The sequence below is a fragment of the Astatotilapia calliptera genome, chromosome 9 (genome assembly GCF_900246225.1).
Source record: "Astatotilapia calliptera chromosome 9, fAstCal1.2, whole genome shotgun sequence".
Lineage (NCBI taxonomy): Eukaryota > Metazoa > Chordata > Actinopteri > Cichliformes > Cichlidae > Astatotilapia > Astatotilapia calliptera.
Genome location: NC_039310.1, coordinates 29,652,124 through 29,680,051, shown reverse-complemented (window position 1 = coordinate 29,680,051; position 27,928 = coordinate 29,652,124). Strand labels below are relative to the sequence as shown.

The following is a 27,928-nucleotide window of genomic DNA, read 5'->3' as shown; positions in this document are numbered from 1 at the left end:
CTCATTTAGCAGTTGCATGAACTGTATGTCATCTTGTGATATGCTCTTTTCTCCAGGAGCTGTGTCTTTGAAGTCTGACTCAAGCACTCTGATGATGGTGGCTGGTGTCAAGGGTGGAAGTTCCTTAACAGATAAGCGATGGCACAGGCCTGTCACTTCTGCTGATGTTGCCATTTTTTGTGAACTGCCAACAATGCTCCAGCCCAGGTCTGTCTTGATTGCATATGGCTCTTCGTCACCTCCCGCGATTACTTGCAGTGGTGCCAGTGCTCTAGGACAGTCGTAGCCTATTAACAGCCTGACCTTGCAATCCATTAACTCAGGCATCTCCTGTGCTATTCTGATTAGATGTTCCCATCTTTTGGCAGTTTCAGAGGTGGGAATGTGTGAACGTTCAAGTGGGATGAAGTCTCTGGTATAAGCAAGTGGCAAGTTGATAAAGCTTTTGGAGGAAAACCCTCTAACTCTGAGCCCACTAACTCTTTCGCTCTGAACAATGGAATCTCTTCCCATCATAGTGGTTAGCTTTAACTTCACTGGCTCTAAACTCATCCCCATCTCCTCACATACCCCTTGATCTACAAAAGTGTTGCTACTCTGTGTATCTAATAGAGCATACACTAAGGTCTCTCTCTCTGGAGTGGTGGTTGAAGAAACCCACACAGGCACGATCATGGATGTGCTCCCACCATCTCCTCTGTCCATGCAACAAGAAAGTGCAGATATGTTTTCTTCTGCCTGCATTCTATGTGATGATGTGTTCACTGGAGTCTTTGGACGGTCTTCGTGAAGAGCTGTTGGATGATGTTTTTTACAAACCCCGCAAGTCGCCTTACGCTTACAGTCTTTTGAATTGTGTCCTCTTCTGAGACAACCAAAGCACAGGTTATTGTCAAGTATGAACTTTCTTTTGTTCTCCACGGACATTTTAGCAAAGGTCTGGCATTTGTGAATAGAATGGCTTTCTCCACAGCAAATACATGTGACTGAGTTTGATGGCAAAGCCTTTGCTTTTCTTTCTATATCAGGCTCATTTGAATTGTTCTCCACTCCACTGTATCCTGTGGTTGTTCTCTCTGATGCTTTCACATTTGTGATGTATGCATTAGCCTTTGGACGCTTTATGTCTCTAGCTGACCTTTCTTCAGTGTGTTTCAAGGCATGAAATGATGTTACAGGATTGCATGCAACTTCCGTTTCTTGTGCAACAAAATCAGCAAATTGTTTGAAGCTTGGATATTCTTCTTTTTGCTGTAACTGCACTGTGACGCGACGATTCCAACGAGAAGTCACCCAGTCAGGAGGTTTTTGGAGCAATTTTTGATTCTCTTCACAGTCATTTAACGCCTGCAGTTCTTTGATGTATGGCATAGCATTGCTGCAGGCTGTCAGAAAATCACTGAATTGTCTCAGTTTAAGCGACTCTCTTGAACCAATCTTTGGCCAGTTGTTCAGTTTTTCCCTAAATGCACACTGAATTATAAAGGGGTGGCCATACCGAGCATTCAAAGCTTCCCAAGCTTGGTCATATGCTTCGTCATCCTTTCTGTAAAAGCTTCCCTCCAATACAGACCGTGCTTCTCCACTGATGTATTTGCGTAGGTAGAACAACCTGTCAGCTGGATTTGTGCATCGCCGCTCTATCAAAGCTTTGAAACTAGTGCTCCACTCTAAGAACTTAAGTGGGTCCCCTGAGAAGACTGGGGGCTCAGGTGCAGGAAGTCTGGTGAGGACCATTGTGTCATGCAAGGCTTGCATTAACAATGACTCATTGTTGTTTGGTTGTTTATTGTTATTATTCTTGTAGGTTTGCTCTGGTATGATTTCTTCAGGAGCTAATGGAGGACAACTGACTACCGCACTGTGTGCGCTTTTGTCTTCTCCACAGGCTTCACTTGAATCTGCTTGAGAATAAGCCTTTAGCTTTGCAGTTATTACCTGAAGATCTCGCTGATTTTCTAGTCTTTTAAGCTCTTGCCTTTGTGTAGCAATAGCCTCCTCCATCTCTATCTCAGCCTGCTTCGCGGCAAGCTGTGCAGCGCACTCTGCCTTTTTTACATTGATGCTTTGCTGCTCCGATAGACAGCTTGAGCGGCAGCTACGTACAGAAGGTCGGGAGATTGTAGTCCCAAATATTGACTGAGCATATTCTCTGTCTAGCACCATGTGAAGTCTCGCATTTTCTGCCTTAGCATCAAACTCTTCTTGCCCCACTTCACTCATACGTACTTTAAGTATTCTCATCAAGTCCGCTGTTACTGCTGTGCAGGAATCAATTTTTCTTCTAGTCTCAGTAGAAGGGGCTGACTGCGATCTCATATCTTCGTATGTATTTTTCACTTGTGACTCTAGCCCTTCGACAGTATCCATCATGTCAGCTAATTCCTGGTCAGAGCACTCATCTTTAAGTTTGGAACGTGTAGCTTTAACTTGTTCTTTCCAGCTTTCATATAGTTTGATAAATTTACTCTCCTGAGAGAACTCTTGTTGCTTGAGTTCTAGCATTTTGGGCGTTAACTTTCGCTCCCTTGAGGATTTCCTGGGCTCTAGTCTTGAAGTATTAGAGGCAGGCTTCTTCAACATTATCAGCTGGATTTCTATTTTATCATGAATAGCACCTATCAGTAACTCCAATTTCTCCCTTTCAACATCATCAGTCTGTAATTTCAATTGTTCATTCAATCTACTTAGCTCTTCCTTAAGGGAATCAATTTGTTCTCTGCATTCTTCAATTTGTGATTTTTCTGTGTTTACTGACATTGTGCATGTTTCAGCAAACCTGCTGCATAAACAAGTTGTTGCTATATGTACATGCGATCCTGGCAAATATACAATTCTCAGTACAATCTGATTCTTGCAACAATTTGCTTAACTACACCCCTTGTTATTCTTCTTTTAAGTTGAACTCTTAAACATTTTTAGAACACTTTAAACAACACCACTTGTAAAATAAAAGGGAACACTTTGGCTATAATGACAGGTTGGTTACCTTTAACTCAGTACCTTTCTTAAACAAAATAAATTATTATTTTAATAGACCTCTCCAAACTCCAAACCTCTCCATGAAGTTGTGGATATATCACAGCCCAACCTGGCGCTGACTGAAGAGCTGTTATCTTTTCCTTGAAGACCGCCAGGGATTTTACAGTGTGCAGCGGCAGAGATTTGCAGAGCTGTAGTTTATGATGGTCAATGTCGCCCTCTATTGGTGAAGTCATGGTCGTTGCCGTCCAAAGCGCCAATAATGGTGTTTCCTCTTTTTAAGTTTGCAAGCCTCTTTTCCGTTGTGTTCTCGAACCACACACACTGCGCTGTCAAGAACATTTCTTCTTTTCTTATTCTGGAACATGCATTGCTTCTAACGTCGAACTTCCAGCCACGTTGGCGGTACGTTTTCACTGTAACTACAGGGGTCCAACAAAGAATGGCCACGCATCATACTGATGTCTTCGGAAATTTATTTCTCTCTCTCTCTCACTCTTATTGTCTTCAGACACCGTGAAAACTGAAGAAACACAAAGTTTACAACATAAATGTCCATAAACAGTCTTGTGCAAGCAGAACAGAAAAAATGCACAATAATGGATATCACAAAAATGTCCTCTCATTACCAGTGTAGAACACGTATGCAACATTATACAAACAATATACATGAAACCATACCGTGTGCGCCTCTTGGACCACATGCAGAATAACATTAACGCTGAGGCTGTAGATGCATCTGTAGCCACGTATCCATGCTCCACAATGCCGTGGTTGTGCTCTCAACCAAACTCTGGTCATGTGACAATTACAAACTTTACCTCATACAAACTTTACAGCACTTTACATATTTAACAAACCCATATTTTGTAATCACATATTTTAGACATGTTTTTTAATTGATGTTACACTTTTATCATCTTATCTTATAAATAAATGAACTAAATTAAGCATGAATCTATCACAGAAACACAAAATAACCAACTTTATTTTAACTGTCTCAGGGACAGTTACAGTTGCCCTATCATATATGTATGTGTTCTTAATCTGAAAGGTATAAATACGGAAGTGTGTGTGCAATAAATGATGGCACAGAGGAAGGCGTGTGCCTCTGATGTAAAACTCTAACAACGTGTATGTGGTTTATTCCTCCGTGAGATATGCGAGTTACCACGGTATTTCTGCCCTAAAAAATGGAACCTCCAACACGGAGGAATCCTCCCGAGGGATTAATAAAGTTTTATTTAATCTAATTTAATCTAATAACTTTAGTCTCAGACAAAACGATTTACTCACCAACAAATAAAACACAACTAAAGCACTGAAAAAGGCCAAACAATAACATGTTTAAGTTATTTGACGTTTACACAGCTACATTCTCGCCTGAAAATGTGTTAAAAGTTTATTTTGCGACCCAGAAAGAGTAATAAGAGTAATATTAAAACTAAGTAGCTGCAGTAATAGTAGCCATTGTTGGAAACTGGAATTGGCTGGGCCGGTCTGCGATATGGTTTTCAGTTTTGTTGTCCGGGTGGAAAATCAGGAGAAATTGGGGGGAGAATGGTCGCCCCGGGAGATTATCGGGAGGGGCACTGAAATTCGGGATTTCTCGGAAAAATCGTGAGTGTTGGCATGTATGGCCTAGCATAGCCTGTAATGTTATTGTGACGGACACATTATATGAGTGAACTTGACTTTACGTGACTTACAGGTTTCTTTGAAAAACAATTTCTTATATCCAGGTTCTTCCTTTGCGCTGCCATCCTCCTCTCCTCCTGGCAGCGCAGGTTTGCCGCTGCTGAAACTAAACAGAGCTCCCTGAAAGGCTCATCCAATCACATTGGCCATATTTGTCACATGACGTAGGACTCCAGTAGAGAACATAATTTAACTCTTTCTGCACCGAGACGCTGACAGATCATTTTTTTCTTACTATCGGGCTTGTTTTTCTTTACTCGAAGAGATCAAATTATTGGTGGGGACATGTCCCTTCCGTCCATGCCAAATCTACGCCCTTGAGTGATGGCCAAATGAAGCTTTCTGAAGCACTGAGGCTTGTATTGAAAAACGGTTCATTACTCGAAGCTTTTCAACATAGTCCTCTCTGGTGACATCTGGTGGCCAAAAATATGAAGAGCAGCTTGAATCCACAAAATAAAACCAACTGCTTCATTATGATTGCCCACTCACTCTACAGAGTGGAATTCTGTCTGCTATTGGGCCACCGTTGTGTTGCTTTGAACGTTTATTTTTTGGGGTTAAAAATGTGATTTATTTGTTTAATAAATAATTTCGACCAGCAAATTTTCCTTGTTTAAACATGCACCAGTTTGTGGTCTTTCTTTGCTTTTCACTTCTTGATGTTGGTAAATAGAATAATTGGAAAACACCACGTTACATACAATATACATATAATAATGTACAACACATTATGGAGTATGCTTCTGCTGTGAGGTCCTGCCTCCATCCACTTGTGAAATTAATCGCAAGATGGGTGTATTTATCAATAATATTATATTAGGGAAATTTTCCTATAAATATTTCTGACCTGGGGGTAGAATTGATTGTGAAAGGGAAAGTGCTTATGAACTTGCAAACTAAAAACATGATGCATTTAAGGTAACCCTTTTTCATTTTTATTTAAGAAGAGAATTTGTTCCACTGTGCGATGGCCGAAACTGTTCCTTTTCGTGGAGATAATTTCTCCTGCATTAAGGAAAATCCCTTCACGTGGAACAGAAGAGGCTGGAGTGCAGAGAAACTGGTAGAGATGCAGTTATACAGTCTACCTGGGCCCCACAAACTCAGCTAAAGAGAATAAATACATTAAATTGCTGCACATTTGGCAGACTAACATTTTAAGATTAATTGAAAAATAAAATATATATATTTTAACATTAAATGTAACGAGTCAAATGGAAGTTTTTCTAAAGATATTTGATGATATTTATATTATGAAAAACAGATTTTTGGCATTTTGAGTTTTTCCCGTTTTCAGATAAAATAAACACGCACAAAACAAAAGCAAACAGCCAGAACACAAAGCTGGAAAACCCACCCGAATGACCAAAATCTACTCAAAATACTCCCACACAACAGAACCTCCTCTCCTCCTCGCTGGCTCCATGTCTCTCAGTAGAAATATCAGTGGTTTGCTACCTGTCACCATCAAAACACCACAAATCCTGCGAATTATTCACTTCCTTATAAACCATTGAATGAGACCCCGAAGTAGTCACGTTCTAAACAAAGCTTCGGACGTCACTGATCACGTGACTTTGGCCAAACGAATCAAGCTTCGACACGGAGCTTCTGAAGCAGTGTGTTGATTTTTTGACACACGCACCGGAGCATCAGCTTCAAGCGGACCATCACTACAAACGTTTCCCTCATCTGTTTCCTGGGTATTTTTGAAAACGCAGGTTTTTCTATGCGTTTGCACCTTTCGTCCACACGTAAACGGCGTTTTCGGTCACTGAAAAACGCCTGCCAGGGTGGATACTTTCGAAAAGTCCGTTTTGACTATTTTGAAATCTCCGTTTTCAAAATACCCGTGTACGTGTGGACGTAGCCAAAGCTTCATCACGGAGTTTCTCTCGGTTTGTGGGCTCATCTAAAGGTAAGCACCGAGCTAACTTTACTGTGAGCAGGGCTCTAGACTAGTGATGGGCAGATGAAGCCCCATGAAGCACTGAAGCTTTTCATCCAATTGGTTCACCCCAACGCGAAGCTTCATGAAGCTTCATTTGCTCTAGCAGGACACCTACTGGACGTAAAAATAATAGCTGGCATGAATTTGAAGAGTGTGGCATTTTGCACACAGCCTGTAAATGTCAACAACAAAAGGAGTGTGTAAAACATGTATATTGTAGTGATGCAGTATACTGTGTATATTTATAGTGGCAGTATGGGAAATGATTATTTGGAAATGCTTGAAATGGAAACGATCATTTACTGTGAGGTGAGGTGTGGTTGGGGTGTGGACAGTGGTTGTGCTTTTGTAACGTTGAGGTATGGACAGCTACACACTGCCTGTTCACATTTTATTCTGTAAAAACTAAATTTTCACTGCTTTTATGACCTTTTTAGTGGGGAGAACATAGCTGGGATTTAATGATTTAACAAATCTTTTGAATCCTTTGTCCTCCACAATGCTAAATAGCTGGGAGTCCTCAATCACCATGCTGACCAGGTCTTCATCTATTTGAGATTGTTCTCCTGAGGAAAGACAATAAAGATAAAGCACAAATATAAATATCACACACGTAACTTATAACAGTTGTATAATATTGTTATATCATTTAGTAACATTACTGCATCCTATATTATCATTGCATTTGATGGCTCACCTGGTCTTGCTCCACAATCGGTGTTCCTCTTATTCTCATGCAAAGCTCTGTAGTGCCTAAGCATGGATAAGGTGTTGTTGTTGTTATATCCCAGCTCCCTGGCACATAGAAAACACTTCACCTTGTACAAAAGTCAAGACAGCTCAACATAAATTGTATTGCACCATCAGTATCATGAAAATACATCTTCTGTAGAAATTTACATACCTTGTTGGGAGGAATAAGATCAAAATGTTCCCACACAGGGGAGGACATCCTCCTCTTCTTAGCTGGCTCCATTCTCTCCTGACTTTCTCTCCTCACTCTCATAAACCTCCAAACGGTCTCCAAACTCTCACTAACCGCAACTCTCCATCAAACACCCACATTTTTGAATGAAGTCTGAGGGCTTTATATCGCTGTCATATCTCGCGGCAAAGTTCGAACCACTTCATGAACCAGTCACGTGGTACAGCCGGGCAGCGAGGCTTCGGACGTCATCATTTTCAGCTCCTCCCATAAATGAAGCAAGCCTCGATACGCGCTTCGCGGAAACGCCCCCTCCATTACTCGACACACGCTCCGAAGCCTCGATACAGAACGTCCCATCACTACTCTAGACTAACTTTTTGACATGGGCGCACCGGTACGCCTAACTTGAAAAATTTAGGCGTACTGGCACAAAAGTTAGGCGAGGGGACACTTGGGCACTGCATTTATTGCAGCATATAGTGTGTTTCCTGGATACACTGTGCTTTTTCCGAGCACTGGCTATGAATTTCAGAAGGATCAGGCCTTAACTTAACAAAAAAGTTATCTCCAACGGGAGATCGAGAGACCAGTGTCAGTGTCACTGTTTACTTAGCCTGATAGAGCAAAGGACACTGTCTCAGCTGAACTCTGGACACACTTACACTGATAAGCACGCACTCATCCCCCTCCCTTTCCAAACGCCTTCGATGCTTGTTTCCTGCGGGGGAAGACTGCGGGTCTGCGTGCCGCGCTGAAATGGTAGCGCTGTGTAGGACGACTGCTGTGTTCCTTCGGATTACCCCCCACCCCCCTATCCAACCCCTGTGGCTTGTCACGTGCTCTAATGTTGTGATGTGGACATTAATGTGCTCTCTGTGTAGAGGAGTTTTTTTGTTTCCTGTTCTCATGCTGTCCTCCCATAGGTGCTGTTACCAGTTCAAAATTGGGGATGGAGACAAGAGAAAAAACCAAAATAACAACACTGGTCCGGCCGGGTTAAGTCAAACGATGATTTTAATGATCACACGCGTGGGAGATGGACACTGTATGCAGACAGCCTCAGATCTCAAAATGGTGGAGCATTGCTCAAACTCTTATAGCCTCTGGTTCTCCCACCTTATCATAAAAGCCTAAACATTCACATTCTTTCTCTCACATGGCGCCTAAGCTACGACCTTGGCTTCCCGTTTATCTGCTCCTGCTGAGATGGGGCAGAAAACTCCAGCATGTTCCGTTCTCTTCTAATCAGACAAATAAGGCGATGACTTTCTGCAAACAGTATTTTCTTGTAACATCATAAAACAATATCATTCATCCACAATAAATCAGCAGTCTAATTTAATGCAAATCAGTTTAACTAATGCAATAGTTATCAGCTTCTTCTAATTCAGGAGAATAATGCAAACTAAAACTACATAATAATTCACAATCTTTAATTAGGGGTATAACATGGCATAAAATAATATTATAATCTAACAGTGCCCAGCGTGAGAAGAGGTCTCTTTTTTTCCTCTTGTACTTTTCCCATTGTTGTGTAATTTTTCTGTGTTATTCTCTGCAACGCTGCCGATCTCCGACTGTATTCCCATGTGATGTCTTTGTTGTGTGTGTAAGTCGGGGGGGGGGGTCCTATTCCTCTGCGGGGCAACCTGCATATGGCCAATAAAGCATTAACTTAACATCAATGATACTAAGAGTAGCTGTAGATAATATTACATCTGTGGGATGATTATTGGTAATTTTTTCTCTAACGATAAAAATTTTATTTGTGAAGAAGTTCATGAAGTCATTACTAGTTAACGTTAAAGGGATGGTTGGCTCAACAGAGCTCTGACTTTTTGTCAGCCTGGCTACAGAGCTGAAGAGAAACCTGGGGTTGTTCTTATTTTCTTCAATCAGTGATGAATAGTAAGATGTTCTGGCTTTGCGGAGGGCTTTCTTATAAAGCAGCAAACTATTTCTCCAGGCTAAATGATGATCCTCTAGATTTGTGACACGCCATTTCCTCTCCAGATTACGAGTCATCTGCTTTAGGGTACGTGTTTGAGAATTATACCACGGAGTCAGGTACTTCTGATTTGAGGCCTTAGTTTTCAAAGGAGCTACAGTATCCAGAGTCGTACGTAGTGAGGAGGTGAAATTATTAACAAGATAATCGACCTCTGTTGGGGTAGCGTTCAGATAGCTGCTCTGCTCTGTGTTGGTACAGGGCATTGAAGATGATAACAGTGGGTGGATTATATTCTTAAACTTAGTTACAGCGCTTTCAAAAAGACATCTACTGTAATAAAGTCTACTCTCCACCGCTGTGTAATCACTTATTGTAAATGTAAATGTAATCAGGAAATGATCAGACAGGAGAGGGTTTTCAGGAAACACTGTTAAATGTTCAGTTTCTATGCCATATGTTAAAACAAGATCTAGAGTGTGATTAAAGTGGTGGGTGGGTTCTTTTACATTTTGAGAGAAACCAATTGAGTCTAATAACAGATTAAATGCCATGTTGAGGCTGTCATTTTTAGCATCTACATGGATGTTAAAATCACCCACAATAATTATTTTATCTGAGCTCAGAACTAAATTAGATATAAATCTGAGAAATTAAAACGTACAGCTCTGTTATCACTTCCAGCATAAATGAAGACCGAAAACTAAAAAGCAGTGACGTTTGTAGGGTTACTGAAGTTGGGCTAGCTTGTATATAATGATGTGCTACGTGACCGCTAGCGACACAGCTATGTTAGCATAATATAAACAAGCTAACTTTTTTTCCAATCGATAAAAGTTAACGTGAGTGTTCTCGGTGGTCAGGAACAAATGTAATCGCATGGCAGGATGCTGTAAAAGGACCAAACTTCAGCCAGGAGAACAACTGAGATAATCCATCCACAATACGAGGTCAGTCATTCATATGCATGGGCTGGGCTGTAGTTACATCCTAAGGTTTTAAAAACTGAGCTTAAATAAATGATTAGCGGTAATAAAAGCCGAGGGAGGTCAACAGGGATCACTGACTGTTTTAGGAGCTTTTTGAGATCAAATAGAAGAAAATACATAACATTAAACATGTTAACAACACAAAAGCCATATTAAACGCAGACTACTTTAGACCCGGAAGTAGGATTCGTCGTGTCATCACTGAGCATCACTGCTCATATTTATAATTATACGCTTCTTGGAATGAGTGCATACACTCGTGAAGTTTAGTAACTTCAGGTCACTGCAACAAGCCCAGCTACAGTTTACCGACAGATGGGTACAGGACCTTGAAATGCACCGTGTAGAAAGTAAAGACCATCGTACATATCATAAGTTTACCAGTCTCACAAATCGTCTTCATAAATACACATTCATTAACCGTTTATAAATAGGACCTTTGAGCTCAACGGTAATTAATTAGTAGTGGAAATAATTTCTGGTAGCATCACAGAAATGTAGCAGTGACAATAATATTGTATGCTGTAATCGTACCGGGCAATTAGTGATACAAAACAACTGTTTTATCCTGTGAATAAAAGTACATGTTTCTGTCAATGTACCATGGTAATAACAGAAGCGAAACACAATATTGTGTCAGGACAATTCACTATTTATGCACAATAAACAAAGGAGCATTGCGCGACAATTTCTGTTCAGCGCCAGACTTGCTTGTAACCTATATCACCAATTATGTTATGAAAATGACGCATTAACTACAACAGCAGACTGACCTTTGTGTAAATGCTTGGAGCAGACTAACCTGTGAGCTGGAGTGTTCTGGGACGTTATATTTGGTCTTTGAATGGCTGCAATCCAGTCGCCTCTTTGTTACTTCGGAAACATGGCTCGAACAATTTCTCTTCAACGACGTAATCCGAGAACAATCGATCTCTTTACCCGTCGGCTTTCCGTGGCTGTCATGGGACCGGCTATTGCATTTAATAATACAACAGCTTCTTGCCATTTTTTGTGTTTCTTTTTATCGCTGTATAACTGATTTCAATTGAAAGCCTGCGTGCGCTTGTACCTCTTGCCATGAGTTCCCAGAATTCTTTGCGGTTTTACCCCTGAATGACGTCACATTTTCAATCTCTATTGGGCTGCGGGCCAAATTTGGCGCGCGGGCCAGAGTTTGACATTCTACAGCCTCATTTCTATTTGAAGTGATAACAGGAAATCAGAGCGATCTGCTGCAGTATCGGGGTCACAATAAACTTTAATGTCCAGCTGCTGTGGATGAACACTAGGGCTGGGTATCGTCACTGATGTCTAGAATCGATTCAATTCCGATTCACAAGGTCCCGAATCGATTCGATCCACGATTCGATTTAATTCGATTCGATTTAAATCTGGGAAATTTTGACAGTCAGAAATATTATAATTCAGATCAGTACATTTACATATTTTTGTATCAATAAAAAGGAAGCTGACACACGCAAGACTTTTTCAAAGGTGTGAGCGTCACAGCAGATGCCTTTGTGTCAAAGTAGCTGAAGATAAAACACAGAAAAACATGAAGGTGATTTTCCTGGCCTGGGATTTTATAAAAATATTCTGCAGTACATCAAAAACGAAAGAAAGCCATTAATCAACATATGAACATTACCTCTGACGTTACAGCGGTTTTATTAGAGACACGGCTAAGCGTTTTGCATTTTGAATAATTTTAAAAAGTTTAAATTTGTTCAGTATTGAACAGCAGAAATGAGGTTTTCTTTTTGGAAGAATGTAAAAGGGGAAAAAAACAGCGGCCGACAGCGCTGTAAACAACAGTAGACTTGTGCGTAACAAGCAAGCGAATAATGAAGAAAGGGAAACTGTTCTTGAAGTACAGAGAGAGAGAGAGAGCTGCGCATCGCGATGGAAGCAAAACAGTAAAAGTCAGAGTGAATTCATGACGATGTTTATGTGAAGCGTTTGGATCTTCTTTTGCTGCTGGTTCGGTCAATATTGTTTGGAGAGACATCAAACTAACAGCTTTAGAATCTGCTCATAAAGGGCGTGAACACAAAGCGCGGACCTGCCGACAGATCAGAATCAGCGAGCTGTCGGCTTTCAGCCCCGACCGTGAGAAAGGCGACATCTAACTGATTCTGATCCGCGGGTCGCGCTGTGTGTTTAAGTCTATGTGCAGAATCTGTGTTCCTGCTCTCATTTACTGTCTTAGCTGTTTGGTGGTTCTTGAAATTTTGTGAGATGTCACCTGAGATTCTGGCATTTCGGGCAAAATAAATTTATATTTAAAAAATCGATTCAGGATTTTAATGAATCGATTTTACGTTATCCAAGCCAGAATCAATTTTAATCGATGAATCGATTATAAAAACCCACCCCTAATGAACACATGAGAGGAAGTGAACTCCTACAAAGTCTCATTTTAACGAGTCTGGCTGCTGTAAAGTGATGCACAGGAAGATGTTAACAAAAACTATTCTATGAAATGAATGTTTAGCATCAAGTGAATTCAGATGTTCTGTTCAGTTTTCTTTCTATAGGCAAGGCAAGTTTATTTAGAGTGTTAGGGCAGCCTGAAAATTCTCCTGGGCATCTCGCTGCAGGGCAACCTGCAAAATAAAGGCTGTTTCATTCATTCATTATATAGCACAATTCAACAGCAAGTTGATTCAAAGTGCTTTTCAGAGACATTAAAAAACAAAAAAATAAAAAGCATGATTTAAAAAGGGGGGGGGGGGGCAGTACATAAAATCAGTAGTTAAAATGTAGATTTTGAAATTTAAGCTTAAAAGTAAAACCGTGCAGATTTGGTGCTTTATTCAAATGCAGCTGAGAACAGGTGAGTCTGCAACCTGGATTTAAATAAACTGAGTGTTTCAGCTGCTCTGAGGCTTTCTGGGAGTTTGTTCCAGATATATGGAGCATAAAAGCTGAATGCAGCTTCTCCATGTCCAGTCTCGCAAGATTTCTACAACCAATCAGAGTGAAATTTGTACTTTGTGTTGTCAGATGAACATCAGAATCAGAATCGTGTTTCTTGGCCAAGTATATGTGCAGACACATACAAGGAATTTGGTTCCGGTAGATGGAGGCTCTCAAGCACAGCAATGTAAAACAAACAAACAAACACACACACACACACACACACACACACACACACACACACACACACACACACACACACACACACACACACACGTGTCTATATATACATTACACATACATACACAAAGCTGTGTAAACCAACTGTATGGTTTATGATGGAGACACTGAGTCTGGTTCAGCTGCTTTGTTGGGGTCTGTATGTTAAAGAGTCTGTTTACATGGTGGAGGTGGTGGGACTGGGGGCCTGAAGGAGTTGAAAGTGTGGGGTGGGGGAGTAACATGTCTGTCCCTGTTTGTGGAAACCACAGGAGGAGCTGTTCAGGCTGTTGCTGGGTGTGAATTGTTGATGGAGTCTTTAAACTTGTAGTTGCTGTTTTCCAGACTGAAGCAGAGTCGTTAGCTGAAAACTGGTTTTAGAGGTTCATTCAATCAATCAATCAATCAATCTTTATTTATAAAGCACTTTTCATACAGAGAAAATGTAGCACAAAGTGCTTTACATAGTTAAAAGCAGCCCACCCCACCCTCCAACTCACTCCCCACACTCTCAATACACATATATCCCCCCACCCACACACACATACACACACGCGCACACTTAAAGAGTAAAAATTGGGCTGGGCTCGCATGAGCCAAGTGAGGAAACACTATAACAGGGAGCCGTCTGCACCGGGAGCCGGTCACAGACCGCAGCCTCCAGGCTGGGCACACAGCAGGAGGGAGGCAAAGGAGCCCCCCAGCCAGGCTGAGAGGACCCCAGAGACCCAGCAGCCACGGTCAATAACAACCCCGGTGCAGAGAGCGCCCTCCGAGGAAACACTGGAGATATGACGCAATACAATATATATAGGGTAAAATGATAAAATAAATAAGAACAGGATACAATATAAATATAAATAGAATAAGAAGATTAAAAAATGAATAAGAATAAAATCAAACAAATATTAGGTAAATCCTAAATTAATAATAGAATAACAGGATAGAATAAATAAGCATAAAATAAATAAACGCTAAGTAAAAGCTAAATTAAAAAGGTGGGTCTTGAGCCTGTTCTTGAAAACATGTACGTTCTCTGCGGCCCTGAGCTCCTCCGGCAGGCTGTTCCACAGACGAGGACCATACCACTGAAACGCTGCCTCTCCGTGAGTATGTGTCCTGACTTTAGGGACAATCAAAAGGCCAGTACCAGAGGACCTCAGGGTCCGCGAGGGTTCGTATGGTAAAAGCAGATCTGAGAGATAGGAAGGCCCAAGACCATTAAGACATTTAAAAACCAATAAAAGAACTTTAAAATCGATCCTGAAACACACGGGGAGCCAGTGCAGCGATTCTAAAACCGGTGTAATGTGGGCCCGCCCTCTGGTCTTCGTCAGCACACGAGCTGCCGAGTTTTGCAAGAGTTGTAAAGTTGAAATATTCTTCTTAGGAAGACCAGAGAGCAGGGCATTACAGTAATCAATGCGACTGGTAATAAAAGCATGCATCAGCATCTCCGTGTTGGCCCGAGAGAGAATAGGGCGGACTCTGGCTATATTTTTTAGATGATAAAATCCAATTTTAGTTACATGTTTAATATGTGGGATAAAACCAAGCTCAGAGTCAAAAATAACACCCAGGTTTTTCACTTGTAGCGAAGGACATAGTGAAAATGCCTCTAATTTAGACAAGAGTTTCTCTCTCTGAGCCTCAGGACCGACAATTAAAACTTCAGTTTTGTCCTGGTTAAGTTGTAAAAAGTTTTCTGCCATCCAAGATCTTATATCCAAGATACAGTTAAAGAGGGCATCCATTTGTCTGGTGTCATCAGGAGACACGGAGATGTACAGCTGCGTGTCATCAGCGTAACTGTGGAAGTTCACTCCATGCCTCCTGATGACACCGCCGAGAGGGAGCATATACAAATTAAAAAGTACAGGGCCTAGAACCGACCCTTGAGGCACACCACATGTCATTTTATGGATCTTAGAGGAGCATGTATCCATACTCACCATAAAAGATCTGTCAGAGAGATAGGAAGTGAACCAGCTGTGTACAGCACCAGAGAGGCCCACCATGTGTTTCAGTCTGTTTAAAAGAATAGCGTGGTCTACTGTATCAAAGGCTGCGCTTAGATCCAGTAGCACCAGGACTGAGAGCTTTTGGGAGTCCCAGTTACATCTAAGATCATTTAAAACCTTTAGGAGAGCCATCTCTGTGCTGTGGTTCACCCTAAATCCAGACTGGAATATCTCCAGGATCTGTCTATCATTGAGAAAATCAGTAATCTGAGTAAAAACAAGTTTTTCTAAGACTTTACTTAAAAATGGTAAGTTGGATACAGGTCTGTAGTTATTAAAATCATTACAATCCAAATTGCTCTTCTTCAGAAGGGGCCTCACCACCGCCGTTTTAAAGGCAGCAGGGAAGACACCCAACTGAAGAGAGCAATTCAGGACAATTCAGGACACCTTCTCAGGCTCTTACAGCCTTACCTGTATCATAACAAAGTGTATAAACTGTATAAACCCCAATCCACCTTTAACACGGTCCTTCTCCCAAACCTTCAAATAGGACTTTCTGGCCCTGTCATAGTAAAGGGCTGCTTAGAATATTAGAGCCAATGTCACAAAGTTCCTCCTGAAGTATAAGTGAGTGAGAGAGTTTCCTCACTTTGCAGCACAACACGTCTCACAAGATTTCTACAAGCAATCAGAGTGAAATTTGTACTTTGTGTTGTCAGATGAACATATGAGACACTTTGACTCTTCAGTGCAGTGTGGAGCCTAACAAAGATCTGTTTTGTGTCCCAGCTGATCAGCAGGAGGAGAAGAGTCTGACGGAGCAGCAGAGGAACATTTTCAGCCATCTGGACTCAGCTGAGTCACTACAGAGGAAACAATGAGCTCAACACAGGAGGTGAGGAAAATATCACAGTTTCACCAAATAATCAGTCACGTCTAAAACTCTCATCCTCCCAACCTGTTATATGACTGTGTTGTATTTTATTATGTACTATGTTTTTATTTTATATCTATTATGTTTACAAACATCAAGAAGTCACAAGCAAAGAGAAACCACACCACAGCACATGTTTAAATAAGGATATTCATCAAAATTATTTATTAATGAAATTTCAAAACCTTTTCAATCACACAGAAAATACATGTGCAAAGCAACACAACAGTAGCCTGATATCAGACAGAACTGTCACATGATACTAAACATAATGAAGCGCTTCATTATACAGTGGGGCAAAAAAGTATTTAGTCAGCCACCGATTGTGCAAGTTCCCCCACTGAAAATGATGACAGAGGTCAGTAATTTGCACCAGAGGTACACTTCAACTGTGAGAGACAGAATGTGAAAAAAAAATCCATGAATCCACATGGTAGGATTTGTAAAGAATTTATTCGTAAATCAGGGTGGAAAATAAGTATTTGGTCAATAACAAAAATACAACTCAATACTTTGTAACATAACCTTTGTTGGCAATAACAGAGGTCAAACGTTTACTATAGGTCTTTACCAGGTTTGCACACACAGTAGCTGGTATTTTGGCCCATTCCTCCATGCAGATCTTCTCGAGAGCAGTGATGTTTTGGGGCTGTCGCCGAGCAACACGGACTTTCAACTCCCGCCACAGATTTTCTATGGGGTTGAGGTCTGGAGACTGGCTAGGCCACTCCAGGACTTTCAAATGCTTCTTACGGAGCCACTCCTTTGTTGCCCGGGCGGTGTGTTTTGGATCATTGTCATGTTGGAAGACCCAGCCTCGTTTCATCTTCAAAGTTCTCACTGATGGAAGGAGGTTTTGGCTCAAAATCTCACGATACATGGCCCCATTCATTCTGTCCTTAACACGGATCAGTCGTCCTGTCCCCTTGGCAGAAAAACAGCCCCATAGCATGATGTTTCCACCCCCATGCTTCACAGTAGGTATGGTGTTCTTGGGATGCAACTCAGTATTCTTCTTCCTCCAAACACGACGAGTTGAGTTTATACCAAAAAGTTCTACTTTGGTTTCATCTGACCACATGACATTCTCCCAATCCTCTGCTGTATCATCCATGTGCTCTCTGGCAAACTTCAGACGGGCCTGGACATGCACTGGCTTCAGCAGCGGAACACGTCTGGCACTGCGGGATTTGATTCCCTGCCGTTGTAGTGTGTTACTGATGGTGACCTTTGTTACTTTGGTCCCAGCTCTCTGCAGGTCATTCACCAGGTCCCCCCGTGTGGTTCTGGGATCTTTGCTCACCGTTCTCATGATCATTTTGACCCCACGGGATGAGATCTTGCGTGGAGCCCTAGATCGAGGGAGATTATCAGTGGTCTTGTATGTCTTCCATTTTCTGATGATTACTCCCACAGTTGATTTTTTCACACCAAGCTGCTTGTCTATTGTAGATTCACTCTTCCCAGTCTGGTGCAGGTCTACAATACTTTTCCTGGTGTCCTTCGAAAGCTCTTTGGTCTTGGCCATGGCGGAGTTTGGAGTCTGACTGTTTGAGGCTGTGGACAGGTGTCTTTTATACAGATGATGAGTTCAAACAGGTGCCATTCATACAGGTAACAAGTGGGGGACAGAAAAGCCTCTTACAGAAGACGTTACAGGTCTGTGAGAGTCAGAGATTTTCCTTGTTTGAGGTGACCAAATACTTATTTTCCACCCTAATTTACGAATAAATTGTTTACAAATCCTACCATGTGAATTCATGGATTTTTTTTTTCACATTCTGTCTCTCACAGTTGAAGTGTACCTCTGGTGCAAATTACTGACCTCTGTCATCATTTTAAGTGGGGGAACTTGCACAATCGGTGGTTGACTAAATACTTTTTTGCCCCACTGTAATTTGTAGATTCAAGCTGCTCTTCATATTTTGACCAGCAGATGTCACCAAAGAGGACTGTTGAAAAGCTTCAAGTAATGACAGTTTGTTCCACGACTGCATTTCACTGGGTTTTGATTATCGATTAAAATTGATTGTAGCTTGGATAACATGATATCAATTCATTAAAATCCTGAATGGATTTTTAAATATAAATTAATTTTGCCCAAAACGCCAGAATCTCAAGTTAAACCTCAGAAAATTTCACAAAACAGCTAAAACAGCAAATGAGAGCAGGTACATGATATGGACTCGACGTCGGGTGAGAAAGCCGGCAGCTCGCTGATTCTGATGCGTTTGCCGGTCCGCTCTTTGTGTTTACGTCTTTTTCGGCGCTAGATTCTGAAGCTGCAGGTTGTGTCTCTCTCCAAAATAAAATTAATTAAACCAGCAGAATTCTCTCTCTCCATTGTTTACAGCTCTGTCGGGTGCTGTTTTTTGTTTTTTCACTCCCAGCAACAAAGCCTAATTTCTGCTGTTCAATACAGAACAAATGTAAACTTTTTAAAATTATGCAAAACGTTTAGATGTGTCTGTCATAAAACGTCTGTAATTTTGCTCTGCTTCACTTCAGCAGCATCAGGTAATGTGCATATGTTGATTAATGGTTTTCTTTCGTGTTTGATCCACTGCAGAATATTTTTAAACCCAGGCCAGAAAATTCTCCTTCATGTTTTTCTGTTTTATCCTCAGTTACTTTGACACAAAGGAATCTGCTGTGATGCTTACACCTCTGATGAAGTCTCACACATGTCAGCTTTCATTTTAGAAATATAAAATATGGATAAGTACATAGTGATCAGAATTCTAATATTTCTGATTGTCTGAGGCAAGATTTCCCCGAATCGAAATCAGTGATGATGCCCAGCCCTAAATTTCACTCACTGCCTGTGTTTGTATCTCTGTCACTGCAGGACCAACATGGAGCGAGAAGTCAGCGCTCTCAGGAGGCCGACAAACCTCACAGAACAAAGGGGGAGAAGAAATACAGCTGTGATGAGTGTGGAAAGTCTTTTACCCAGTCTGGAAGCTTAAAAGCACACCAGCTCATCCATAGTGGAGTTAAAGCGTACAGCTGTGACGAGTGTGGAAAGAGTTTTTCCTGGAAGGGTAGTCTAAAAAAACACCAACTCGTCCACAGTGGAGTTAAAGCGTACAGCTGTGACGAGTGTGGGAAGGATTTTCTTAGGAAGGCTTCACTACAAAACCATCAGGTCATCCACACTGGAGAGAGACCGTTCAGCTGTGACGAGTGTGGACACACTTTTTCTCGGAAGAATGGTCTAAAAAAACACCAAGTCATCCACAGTGGAGTTAAAGTGTACAGCTGTGATCAGTGTGGCAGAGCTTTTACTCAAAGTGGCCACTTACAGAGTCATCTAGTTACCCACTCTGGAATTAAAACATACAGCTGTGACATTTGTGGAAAATCTTTCAGCCTGAAACAGAGCCTAAATACACACCTACGCATTCACACCAGACATGATGTGTACAGCTGTGAACAGTGTGGCAAAGAGTTTGCTAAACACACACTATTAAAACGCCACATGTTTACCCACTCTGAGGAACTACCTTATAAATGTGACCTGTGTGAGAATACTTTTAAATCTCCACATTACCTGAGACAACACCAACAGATCCACACCAGAAAGAGACTCTATAAGTGCAGTTACTGTGAGGTATGTGTTTATATTTTTATCGTGTCATTTTAGCCTGACTGTTTGGAACAACTCTGCTCATTAAACCGTGTTAGCATGTTGCTAACACAATTTAATAAGCAGAGTTCTACAGAATGGAGAGACGGTGTTGTGTGATTATTCAGATTTTCAATTCAGTTATCATTTTTGTGTAAATGATCCTAAAAAACTAAACTGAAAGTGCTGAAAAGTGATATGATGGTGTTATTTAAAATTCATGTAGTTTCGTGGTATTCAATTCAGTTTTATTTATATAGCGCCAAATCACAGCAGTAGTTCCCTGAAGGTTCTTTATATTGTAAGGTAGACCCTGCACAGTTACCAGCTGTCAGCTACATAGAAAAGGATCTTGGTGTTATTTGTCTCTCAGAAACAGTTCATAACTTCAACTCATTCATGTCACCTAAAAGATAAACCTGTTTCTCCATCACCTGTTCAGCTCTGATGATTCAGTAAGGACATCTCCTGGTTTCATCTTCATGTTTCCCTCTCACCACATATCCAAACCGACATCATGACCAGCAGCTTTTACAGCTGTGGCTCCAGCAAACCTCAGCTGATATTAGAAAGGAATATTAAATAAATTCTAACAACAGCTGATCAAGCTTAAACGCGCTGCTGTTGTTTAGCGCGACATCCGCTGGTTTCCCCTCTCTGGCGCAAAGTGGGCGATAAACAAACAAGAGAGGAAAGCCGATCAGCTGATCATTGATCAGTTTCATGATTGAAGTAGCAACAGGAGAGGCAGGGGGGAGAATGAGAGAAGAAGAGGCAGCTGTGCAGCGTAAAGACAGAATAAATCAATCTTTGTCTTTTTTTCATTCTAGCTGAAGTTCGGGACAAACTCTGTTCCTTTTCACCTTAATACGAAATGCGTAATAATTTCTCTGAATGAGGGACGATTCCGTCTTTTTACAGGCAACTCTACTAACTAACCTTATGAATAAAATACAGTTCACTATGGTATCACTAACATCAAAGCACCCACCCAGCTGTATAGGAACTCTGTCATGCTAGCTAGCACGCAGTACAAGTTATTGTAACTGACTGTAAAAAGTCAGCACAACGAAAATAAACTCCACCTAAACTTGGTTTATATCTGACCAAGATAGACTGCAGGTCATAACTTCTTACCTGAAGTTCAGTTCACCTGACACTCGGACCGGCGGCCGCCTCGGGTCTCTCCTCCTCCTGCCTCCCCTTTCCCTCATCCACCCGCTGGCCTCCACCACTTGCTAATTTTACTGAATCTGAGGAAGCTCCGCCACAGCCACCACCAAACAACTGAGTTATTTTTACAGCATCTGGCCAATCCACCACCTTTCATTGTTTATACCGTTACAAAGGGAAAAAAGTCACCGGGCCACCGAGCAAATGCCCGATGGCCAGTCCAGCATTGGTCGTGCCATCAGTTAACCCTTCCCGTGCCAACTGTGGCACACGTGCCTAGGGTTGCCGACCCCTGCCCTACAATAATACATACAGAGAAAAGCCCAACAATCATATGACCCTCTATGTGCAAGCACTTTGACGACTGTGGGAAGGAAAAACTCCCTTTTAATCAGTGATGGGAATAACGGCGTTACAAGTAACGGAAGGAGCTGACTACGTAAGTAATCTGGAAGCTACAGCTTTAAGCAGCTGCGTGCGCTCCCGCGGACGGTAATCACGATCACTTTCTAGCACAACACCTGGAGCTAAGGGGGAAAAACAATCGCATGAGTGCTGCTGTTTGACTGAGGAAGAATAAAGTAGCCGTGGTAAGCAAATCACATGACCACTTAAAGACAAAGCAAGCAGAGTCACGATAAACAATATGTATCCGGCGTTTTTAGAGAGAGAGAGAGAGAGAGAGAGATGGATGGATGGATGTTTAGCGTGTTTGGAGTGTGTAGTTAATGTGTAGTGTTGTGGATAGTTTTGTGTTGTGTGTCAGAACAATGAGGCGACTGCTGTCTCCAGGTAGAAACAGGAGTGATACAGCTGCTGCTGTCAGACCTGCAGGTATCAGGCTGTGATGTTTCCTTTATCGTGGACAGAAATTTTTGGAGTGGCACAAATAATTTGTGTGGCATCTTATTGAAGAACAGCTGATTGTTCTTAAATAGTTTGAAGTGGTTATTTAAAAAATCAGGATAAAAGGTAAATGGATGCAAATAACTTTGTTGTTTGCAAAACTTGTGCATAGGATTTTAAAATTGACAATTTATATTTGCATTTAAAGTTATGAAATATGATTCATTAAACATGTTTGTGGTTGTTACAGTAAAAAATATAACTTTTTCTACTCTGATCTTATGTTTTTTGTCTGACCTTTAGATCAGTTGTGTTAATACAGTATGTAAAAATGAAAACATGACTGTAAATTCAGGGTCACCTGGTCCAGCCCTAACTATATGCTTTAGCAAAAAGGAAAGTTTGAAGCCTAATCTTGAAAGTAGACACTGTGTCTGTCTCCTGAATCCAAACTGGAAGCTGGTTCCACAGAAGAGGGGCCTGAAACCGAACGATCTGCCTCCCATTCTACTTTTAAATACTGTAGGAACAACAAGTAAGGCTGCAGTGCGAGAGCAAAGTGCTCTAACAGGGTGATATGGTACTACAAGGTCATTAAAATAAGATTGGGCCTGATTATTCAAGACCGGATTTTGAATTCAATTCTGGATTAAACAGGAAGCCAATGAAGGAGAAATCTGCTCTCTCTTTCTAGTCCCTGTCAGGACTCTTGCTGCAGCATTTCGGATTAACTGAAGGCTTTTCAGCGAGTTTTTAGGACTTCTTGATAATAATGAATTGCTTAATGTGCATTGAAGGACATATCCTGGTCAAAATGACTCCAAGGTTCCTCACAGCGTTACTGGAAGTTACTGAAGTGTTTCCTTATAATTGCCCACTCTAAGAAACTCAGTCGACGGGACTGAGCTCTGCAGTGTGGGTAATTACAAGGAAACGCTTCATAATTTGTAGATTCAAGCTGCTCTACATATTTTGAACAGCAGATGTCACCAAAGAGGCGACAGAATTTGTCCTGGTCCAAAATGAGTCCAAAGTTCCCCACAGTGTTACTGGAGGCCAAGGTAATGCCACCGAGAGTAAGAATCTGGTTAGGTACAATACTGTTCAACTGATGCTCACAAGGGTGTGGTACCACAGTGTGTGTTTGTATAGCCCAGTAAACTGTTAACTGAAGGAGTAAAATGTAATTGGCCGTCTGCAGAGATGCTCTTTATTTCAGGCGACGTTCAGGATGAAAATGTTGAAGGACTGACTTACACTGTCTTTGTGTCTTTGTTTAGAAGCAGAGCGACACAGATGGATCCAATTCTCAACCCTGTCGTCACTGTGGTGGTGGGAAAGACTTTCGTTGTGACCTTTGTGGAAAAACTTTCAGTCATTCAAACACCCTAAAACTACATCAACGTAGACACACTGGAGACAAAATGAACTACTGCAAAGAATGTGGGAAAGGCTTCACCACAAAACGTGACTTAAAACGACACGAACTCTTTCACAGTGGGGTCAAAAAGCATCTCTGTGATCAGTGTGGGTCATCCTTCACCACTAGAGGTGAGCTTAAAACACACAAACGCGTCCACACAGGAGAGAAACCATACAAGTGCAGACACTGTGACAAAAGCTTTCCACAATCAGGTGATTGTAACAGGCATGAACGGACACACATGGAAGGAAACTACAGCTGTGACCAGTGTGACAAGAGCTTCAAGAATTTCAGTTCATACTCCACACACAAACGATCCCACGTTACTAATAAACTCTTTCACTGTTACCAATGTGCCAAATATTCACCACATTGTCTGCTCTGTGCAAACATCAGCGTGATCATGCAGGACTGAAATCACTCTCATTACGGTGAATCTGCAGAGACAGAAAGATCCTCGTTTGGTTTCAGGGTCAGACTCAAAGCCCTTGAGATCAGGCTCCACAGAGTTCAGATGGAATCTCCTGTAAAGATCTGATGAGGCAGCTATGAATGAAAATGTGCCTCTCGTTACATTTTAAGCTTTCTAAACTGTTCTACTGTAGTGTTGGTGTTGAGTGGTTAGCATTGTTCCAGCAGTTGAATCAAAAAATCTGTTTCCTCTTATGTTTTTATTGAATGTATTTTGATCCATGTGTTTTTGTTTTTGTTTTTTTTTGTGTTCAGGTTTTTTGTGTTTATGAAATCCTTCAACAGTTAAACCAAAATTTTACATGTTAAATAAAGAAATAATTTACTGACAAAGAGTTTGATCCATGATGTCATTTCCTGTATGTCAAACCAAAAACTGATGTGACAAATGTTCTCAGTGACCTGAAATTCATGAAAAAATAAGATCTTTAAAATCTTTTGTATTTTAACAAAGTTGCTGTAGGTATCAAAAATTCTGATTTGTGTTTGAGATTGTTAGAAGATTTTCTACATTATACATTATAACCAAATCTCTATAATACAATATAATCAAGTAGGCCTTATATTCTAACCAAGTGAGCCTTATATTCTAACCAAGTATGCCTTATATTTTGTGTGTTCATATATTTTCACATAACCAAGCCTATTGTTGAAGAATCACCTAACCAAGTTTATTGTTAAAGGAAAACTGATGCATTCCTTACCTAAGTGTTTGAGATGTTTGACAGCATGATATAATGATGCATTCTTTCCTATAGTGTCTGTGATGTCAGATAAAGCATGATATACTTCTGTATTTTTATCCCAGTGTGTGAAAGATCAGATAAGCTGATTTAATGTTTAACCTCTCGTCAACATCTGTTAAAAGAGGAAGTACTATGTAACCCATTTTTGCCTTATAAATAAAGCAAGCGAGCCTGTGCTCGGAGTGTGTGTCTTCTCAGAGAGACATTCACCCGTGCGCACGTTTTCTAATTACACTCTGAGTCGGTCTGCAGTTGTCTCATTTCTCTTACTTGTGTTTTGAACAAATGTCTACCCCTGACAGAGATATAAAAAGATTAATTTTGGAAAATGATCTTTTAAAGTTGTGGTTTGATTTGCACAGCTTATCAGAGTTTCCTTTGTTGGCACTGCCTCTCTGAAGTTGTTGGTCTATATTGACATGACAGCTGATTTTTCAGCTGGACGTCCATGATGTGAATCTTATTTCACCACATCCCAAAGGTGCTCTATTGGACTGAGACTCAGGTAGGCTGTGGTCTGTAAATGATGTCAGTTGGTACTAAGGGACCCAAATTGTGCCAACCAAACATCTCCACGCTATTACACCAGCAGCAGGATGGATCCATGCTTTATTTTGTTTAAGACAAATTCTGCCCCTAAAATCTGAAAGTTGCAGAGATTGAAAAAAGTTGCCTGGACTGATGGGTCTCAATCTTTTCTTGTCCACTTTTGTTGATCTCGAATGTAAAGTAACCCACCCATCACGTTAATCACACTCTAGAACTTGTTTTAACATATGACATAGAAACTGAACATTTAACACTGTTTTCTGTAAACCCTCTCTTGTCTGATCGTTTGATAATAACATTTAAATTTACAATAATGGAATGAAGCCAGATAACACGCATATAAAGACCTGGGTGACCTCTAACTTCCTGCTGCTGATTATACTTGGCCTACAATACCTAGAAATATGGTATCGAACCAGATACTGTCCTATATCCTGTCAGAGTGACACTCAAAAACTACTCCATGCATTTATTATTTCTAGACTGGACTACTGTAATTTGCTATTATCAGGATGTCCTAAAAACTCCCAGAGAAGCCTGCAGGTAATCCAAAATGCTGCAGCAAGAGTACTGACAGGGATTAGTTGTTGTTCCTAGAATATTTAAAGTAGAGTGAGAGGCAGAGCTTTGAGTTTTCAGGCCCCTCTTCTGTGGAACCAGCTTCCAGTTGGGATTGGTGAGGCAGACACGATCTCTACTTTTAAGATTAGGCTTCAAACTTTCCCTTTTACTAAAATATATAGTTAGGGCAACATCAGGTGACCCTGAATTCTCCCTTTTTAATGCTGTAATGGGTGTAGGCTGCTGGGGGATTCCCATGATGTATTCAGTATTTCTTCCTCAGTCAGCTTTCTCACTCACTATATAGAGCTCTCTGCATTGAATCATACTTGTTATTAATCTCTGTCTTCCACAGCATGTCTTTTCTCCTGTCTTCCTTCTCTCACCCCAACCGCCTGTGGCAGATGGCTGCCCCTCCCTGAGCCTGGTTCTGCCGGAGGTTTCTTCCTATTAAAAGGGAGATTTTCCTTCCCACTGTCACCAAAGGGATTGTTGGGTTTTGTATGTGTTATTGCAGGGCAGGGGGTCCACTACCTCCATGATCCAATCTGGAGCCACTAACCCTGAGGGTACATCTTTCACCATCTTACAAAGCTGGGATTGCAGCCATTCCCCAACTCTCTGTGAATGGTACTCATGGAATTTGATCTGTGGCTGTTGATCAATGGTCATGATTTGCATATTAATGATGAAGAAACTTATCTTACAGCTCATTGTTCATTCAGTGGGCTGTTTTCGTCATTATGCAAATGTAGTGTTTACTAGGTTTGGGAAACCTGCAGTCAGCTGAGTTTGAAGAAGTCACTTGCAACACTGAAAACGCCATGTCCAGATGAACAGAATCAATTATTTTGGTACAAACAATTCACCACAAAAAAGACTCAATATTCAGAAATGCTTTAAACTGGGCAGTAAATATGTATGACAAACTCAAAACATTGTAATCTAAAACATACTGCAAAACAGTGCTGGCTCTTATTTCAGTGGGAGAAATTTTCATGGGCATGTGTAGCTAGAATTTTACTTTGGAGGAAATGGGGTCAATGCAATTCTTAAGCATGTGTGCAAATGTCCGATGGATGGATGGAACTTTATTAATGCCTCGGGTCGGTTCCTCCGGGAAATTCAGTTTCCAGTAGCACAGCACCGACAGAAGTTGCATGTTACAGATACGCTAAGGGAAATGAGAGTAAGGATATAAGCACACAGCCCCACTCCATTGACGACTTACTGTTGGCCAAAGCCCTCAACGACTTTTACTGCCGGTTTGATGAGACATCAAGCAGCCTTGACATCTCCATCTTCCCCAACAATAGAGACATCATCCCCCCACCTCCCCACTCCCACCAGCACAGAGCCATCACCACCATCAAAGACTTCACCCACAGGAGCCCCCTCCTCACTCCACAGCTATGAGGATTTCACACCACCATCTCCCACTACAACCCTTCATATTCATGAAGCAGATGTGAGGAAGCAGTTTAACCTTATAGACCTACCACAGAACCAAGTCTGCCTGAGCTTATCTTTATATTTTTACATGTTGTACTTCCATTTCTGGGAGCATTTCAAGTTGCTATACATCAATACAACCCTTATATCCCACATTTTAATCATATGTATGCATTAAGTCAACAGTAACTACATAAATTGCAAAAGTGGTATTTTTACACACATTTCTAGTTAAAGAAATTTCAGAGGTTCCTCCCTCAAAATTGTAAATGTAAAAAAGTTGCATAAAACAGTTTGTGTGCTTCCAACCAGACGAAATTAATTTTGAGTGTCTTCATAGTTTTATTTTTGAGATACACCAATTTGTTTATACTGCAGCCACCAACTTTGTAATTCTCATTTACATGACTTATTTAAACATTCTCCTCTTGAATGCAAAATTCTTAAAAACATCTTTTATTCTTTAAGAGTAAACAAATCTGAAAGCTGTTCCATCCTAAAAGAGTACAACAATGTGTAGTTTATGATGTTCTAAAGGTTTCAG

General features: G+C 41.1%; 1 protein-coding gene and 1 pseudogene across 4 annotated transcripts in view; one reads left to right on the top strand and one right to left on the bottom strand.

Annotated features, from left to right (window-relative positions):
* LOC113029466 (gastrula zinc finger protein xLCGF3.1-like) overlaps positions 1-27,928 on the bottom strand; it is a 73,916-nt gene that overhangs the window by 11,917 nt on the left and 34,071 nt on the right. The window lies entirely within an intron of this gene.
* Positions 19,405-24,302, top strand: LOC113029506 (zinc finger protein OZF-like; annotated as a pseudogene).